Raw genomic sequence first — 6,000 nt, 5'->3', positions numbered from 1 at the left:
TTCACAACTTTACGGTATGCAGCCAGGAGCACGGGGCAAACAGTGTGAGCAGCGTGGAAGGGAGCAGCTTATATTTGGGTATCTTTTCTCTCCCCCCGTCCAATTTTAAAGGTATGGCTTATATTTGGGTGCAGCTTATATCCAGGCCAATATGGTATCTTAAGTTGACCACATTATTTTTGCAGCTGGGCAGGTAACACATTTAGGTTTTTTGGGATGTGGGTGTGGGATATATATATATATATATATATATATATATAGAGAGAGAGAGAGAGAGAGAGAGAGAGAGAGAGAGAGAGAGAGAGACATAAAAGTAGCAAGTTTAAAAAATGAGGTTATGCTGTAGGTCAAGGGTAGGCAACCTAAGACCCGGGTGCTGGATGTAGCCAATCACCTTCTCATTCCAGCCCACAGACAGTCCGGGTATCAGTGTGTTTTTACACGAGTAGAATGTGTGCTTTTATTTAAAATGCATCTCAGGGTTATTTGTGGGGCATAGGAACTTGTTCATCGCTACACACACACACACATATAGTCCGGGCCCCCACAACATCTGAGGGACAGTGGACCGGCCCCCTGCTGAAAAAGTTTCCTGACCCCTGATGTAGGTGATTCAATGTAGAATCTCACTATTTCGCTGCAGAACCAGATGAGACCTCCTAGACCATGCAAAGCCATGATCAATAAAATGTCTGTCCCTCTGCCCATCTAGGGTGAAACATTAAGCTTCCAGGCAAAGGTTGGGAGTGAGTAGGGGAGGATGCTCCCACACCCTGCACATCCCTATTTACATGTACACCCACCCATTATGGATTTCCAGAATGGTAAACAACTTAGATATTTAAGACAGCTTCATTCCTTTTTGCATTTCCAGACAGCACCCAGACCTGCACCAGATTGCCAAAAAGATCGATGATCTGAGCCCACCATGGCCAACCACAGAACACAAACATGGACACCCTCAATCTGCTTCCTGCTGATCATCCCCTCCCAACCTCTCTGCCAAGAGTCACATTCCTGAAACATTCAGCCAACAATCAGTGTAGCAACAAGAGGGGAGTGGAGGGAAAACAGGAAAAGACTGAGCACCTCTGAAGTCTGCTCTGGCTTGCACAAACCAGCTGCCAAAGGAATTTTTCTGTGGATCTGACTGGTCAGCCTGACCTTAACCCTGAGCCCTTGGGCTCTCGGCCAGTCCAGCTCCACTGTTAAGGAAGGGAGGCTAAAACTGTCTTGGATGCCTTGGCTGTTTGTAATGCACAGGGATGGGTGGTGAAGACTCTGGCAGCCCTTGCCTGTTATGGGGAGGCCAGGCAGACAGATGTTGCTCAGCAGTAGAGCATCTACTTGGCATGAAGAAACTCCCAGTTTCAATCCCTGGAATCTCCAGATAGGAGTAGGAGAGACTCCTGCCTGAAACTCTGAAGAGCCATTGCTGGTCCATGTAGTTGATACTGAGCCAGGTGGACCAATGGTCCGATTGCATGTAAGGCAGCTTTCTATGCACCTTGACATATTGGCTGCCTTGGAGAGGAGCAGGACAGGCAGGCAAATCAGGTGTAGAAGCCAGAAGGGCAAGCAGACCTGTCCAAGGAAATGCTCCAGGAGCCTGAGAGCAGAGAGTCCTAAGGGACACATTCAAGCTCCAGGGAAACTTGGAGGGTCTGGAATTGGAACAATAGGCGATTCAGATTCTCCATGGATTGCCATTTGCTCCAATTCAGTGGTAAAGAGTGAGGCTTTGCAGAGAAAGTGCCAGGACAAAATGGAAAGAAAAAGGAAAAGTGATTGGACACAATGCTTTCAAGTGTGGCCCTGTGCCTAGAAACACAGCAAGAAAAGAAAGTCAGGGTGAGCCCTGATATTAATGGGGAGGACCAATCACCCCTGGGACTGGTTGGAAGTAAGTAGGGAGGTGGGCTTGTAGGAATCAGTGCCTCATTTGCCCTGTTGCACCCCTCCAGTCGTGTAGTGGTGGATTCAAAAGTGCACGGTCCATTCATGATAGTCACAATCTTGTGAAAGCGAAAAGCACATATGTATTTTGGAATTGTTAAATTTTGCAAATAGGGTGCCAAAGTGTCAAAATGACTAGGTGGAAAATAATCATACCTTGCACAAAATTTCCTTATTGTGGCCAGATTATTCTGTCACTCAGTATCATATATGTGCTGTCTAATTAAATTATTTGCTTTACTGAAGTCCAGTATTAATAACTGTTGTAGTGATAAACCAGAAAAGTAAAGCTTTTGGTTGACAATTTTAGCCCAAGCACACTCATGACAAGAAGTTGAAGACCAGTGGGGTTTAAATTTAGGCGAAGCCAATAATTAAATGTCCTACGCCAAATCTGTAATTAAACAGAGAGGAGGTTAGCCTCTAAGCACAATGAAGCATTTGGAACACAGGATGGAACAGAATTTTTTTGCCTTAGGAACTTAGAATGAACAGCTTCCGTAGACCCAAGGTGAGTGCCTGTCCAAATCTGAGCCCCATGTAGTAACTGTGCTAGGGATTTAGTTTTAAATGCTTCAAGTGCTGATGGTATGTGATTGCCACCTTTTGTATGGGAAAAGTGTGTCAGAATTTTGGCACTTTAGAATGCTTTTTGCTTTGCATATTTCTGAAGTGCTCCCCATGACCCTGTTGACTGGAAAATAAGGCCGAGGTATTTAAAGACTAACTTGTTCAATCAACTGATTATCCATATACCATCTATGGGTCCTATAGTTTCTTGAAAACACAATGAATTGGGTTTTCTTGTAATTCACAGCCAGCTGTTTTCTTTGGCAGTAAGTCAACTGCAGTTTTCCGGATATGACATATTGACATATGGTAAGGGTTACCAGATGTCCCCTTTTCCCGGGGACAGTCCCCAGATTTACAAATCAGTCCCCTGACAAAAATCCATCTATTTGGTAGGAAGTTGAAAAGTGTCCCTGGATTCAATAAAAAAATCTGGTAACCTTAACATGTGGCAACCCTAGCTTATGAGCTCTTTTTGTGCAGAGTTTATCTGGTATGGAAAGAGCTTTTCAGCTCTCTGCCTTGCTTACCAGGCAAGGCCCACTCAGTTTGTGAACTCTGAGATGCTCTCACAAGATATTGCAGGGCTGGCATGCTGAGAGGGCCCTGCCTGAAAAACTCATTTTGCAGCAGGTAAGCCAAGCAGACCCAATGCAAAAAGAGTTTTTCAGTTGTCTGCCTTCCTAGAGGGCGGGGAGCAAGGCCCTCTCAGCATGCAGGTTACAGAATTGTAAAGATGCTTTCATATGGATGGTTCAAGTATGTGTTCTTGCAGATACATGGAACTCTTTGAACTGAATCCCTGTGTAAGATGCAATCATACTCTTAAAATATATATAAAAAAATTAAAAGCTGGTATCACTGGATCATGTCCATCAATTGTTTTGAATTACTTAAAATAGTTCTAATGGATTTTGATTAATGGAAAATGGAGTGCATGGCTCTCACAAGCCCCTCTTGAATTCCTATATTGATTATTTTGGAACATTACTATTTTGGAACTAAGTCTAGTTTCACTGCCTATGCAACTTTTTCTGAATGCTGTATGGAAAAGCACAAGAATCTTACCTTTGGAGAGTTTGTAAGTAAACAATTTTTAACTTACAAAAACTGTGGTATTTTTCTTTGCTAGGGGAAGAGGGGAACCTTGGAACTCACAAGGGGATATTTTAAAGGTCTAACATCCTATATTTCCTTACTATACTGCATATTTTTTTTTCTTTAAATCTCTGTACTTCTCACACCAAAAAATATTTGTCCCAAACTTGGATCTTTGCACCCAATAATTCTCCTTTTTATATACAGGAAACTCCCCATTTATGCATTCTCCATTTGTGCATGACCATGCACACAAGCGGTGCTGGGAACCTGGAAGTGGAACCTGGAAATGGGTTGCACCCTGGAGAGTTATTGTGAGGAGGACTTTCCCAGGGCCCAAAGAGGATGTCCCATAAATGTGTTGCGAGATCTGCTTTTTTAAAAAACAAAAACAAAGAACAACAACCCTGCTGCTCTTCACTGCTGTGAGTTTTGTTTTTAGGTTGCATTTTGCCCTGTCTTTAGTTGTGTTTTTATCTTGCTTTGTACTGTGCGTCAGTTTGGTGCCTTTGTGTACTTTTGTAGAAAGGTTAGGTGTGTATGCGCATACATCCACCGATAAATGCATGTGGCTGAAAGCTTAGTGGTTCAATCTCCATGAGGTTGGGCAAGACTTCAGATTCTGGAAAAGAGCAGCTGCCAGTCAGTGTAGACAATACTGAGCTAGATTAACCTCTGATTCACTATACAGCAGCTTCCATCAAAGCCAGGTTTAATTTTAAAATAGGTTTACATGGATAAGACAATACACTAGAAATTGCCTTGACTTTTAAAGTAGCTTACCTTTTTAAACAGCCAAAATCCTTTCACGGCTCATGTTTTATCGCAGAAAATTTCGATGATAGATGTGTACAGAATGTCATTCCACCCCAAAGTTGTGTTTCTTCTTATCATCAATATTGTGGTGGTGGACTTTCCTCTAGCTGCAAGCTGGAACCTAACGCACAGGATGTTTTGGTTGCCCAGATGAATGTTTCAGGAAAGATTTAGATTTTGGTTTCTCATCTCTGCCAAAAAGGAGTCAGCAAACATTTCCATAAGCAGCAGCTGCATCCTTAAGAGGAAAAGGGATCCTGTTTCAGAGCTTTGGCCCAGGGCAATAGGTGAGCCACAAAGCTGTGTGGGACTCACCTGCCCTACATCTTGACAGCCTGTTTTTGCAAGGGAAGGGAGGTGCAAAAGTTGAAGGTCCACTGTCATCTTGGGGGTTAGAGCTTGTTTTGGTAAACCACACATTGGGCCAGCCTGCTCCATTGTAACTATTTCTGCTTTATGTGTGTTCACTTTGCCCCCATTCCAATGCAAAATGCTTTGTCTAGTTATCGTCCCCGCTGCCAAAGAGATGTAGAGGCAAGGTGAGCTGTGTGCTCTCTCTTTAGCCCATGTGAAGGAGGGAAAGGAAGTTAGCCTTCCTATTGTGCCACTTGCACAATTGACGTGCTCTAGTAAAGGTAAAGGTCCGACAAAGGTCTGTATAGTTAAAGCTATGGTTTTCCCAGTAGTAATGTACGGAAGTGAGAGCTGGATCATAAAGAAGGCTGATCGCCGAAGAATTGATGCTTTTGAATTATGGTGCTGGAGGAGACTCTTGAGAGTCCCATGGACTGCAAGAAGATCAAACCTATCCATTCTCAAAGAAATCAGCCCTGAGTGCTCACTGGAAGGACAGATCCTGAAGTTGAGGCTCCAGTACTTTGGCCACCTCATGAGAAGAGAAGACTCCCTAGAAAAGACCCTGATGTTGGGAAAGATGGAGGGCACAAGGAGAAGGGGGCGACAGAGGATGAGATGGTTGGACAGTGTTCTCGAAGCTACTAACATGAGTTTGGCCAAACTGCGGGAGGCAGTGAAGGATAGGCGTGCCTGGCGTGCTCTGGTCCATGGGGTCACGAAGAGTCGGACACGACTGAACAACAACAACAAGTAAAGGTAAAGGACCCCTGACAGTTAAGTCCAGTTGCACGAATCTGGGGTTGTGGTGCGCATCTCGCTTTACAGGCTGAGGGAGCCAGAGTTTGTCCGCAGTTTTTCCAGGTCATGTGGCCAGCATGACTAAGCCGTTTACCTTCCCGCCGGAGCAGTACCTACCGTCGTGGGGATTCGAACTGCCGACCTTCTGATCGGCAAGCCCAAGAAGCACAGTGTGGTTTTTTTTAGACCACAGCGCCACCCACGTCCCTCTACAAAGCTACTATTGAGACCAGCCTTCCAGAAATCCTGGCACGTCACCGATGATTTGAACAACAATTCCCATCACCTTTGACTACCTAGCTGTAGTGATTGATGGAAGCTGTAGTCCAATCATCTGGAAGGCACCACATAATGAAAAGCTGATTTAGACATTCTCTAATGACAAACACATACATCAGCTGGCAG

Source organism: Lacerta agilis, chromosome Z, assembly GCF_009819535.1.
Source record: "Lacerta agilis isolate rLacAgi1 chromosome Z, rLacAgi1.pri, whole genome shotgun sequence".
Classification (NCBI taxonomy): Eukaryota; Metazoa; Chordata; class Lepidosauria; order Squamata; family Lacertidae; genus Lacerta; species Lacerta agilis.
Note: the sequence above shows the minus strand (reverse complement) of the source record.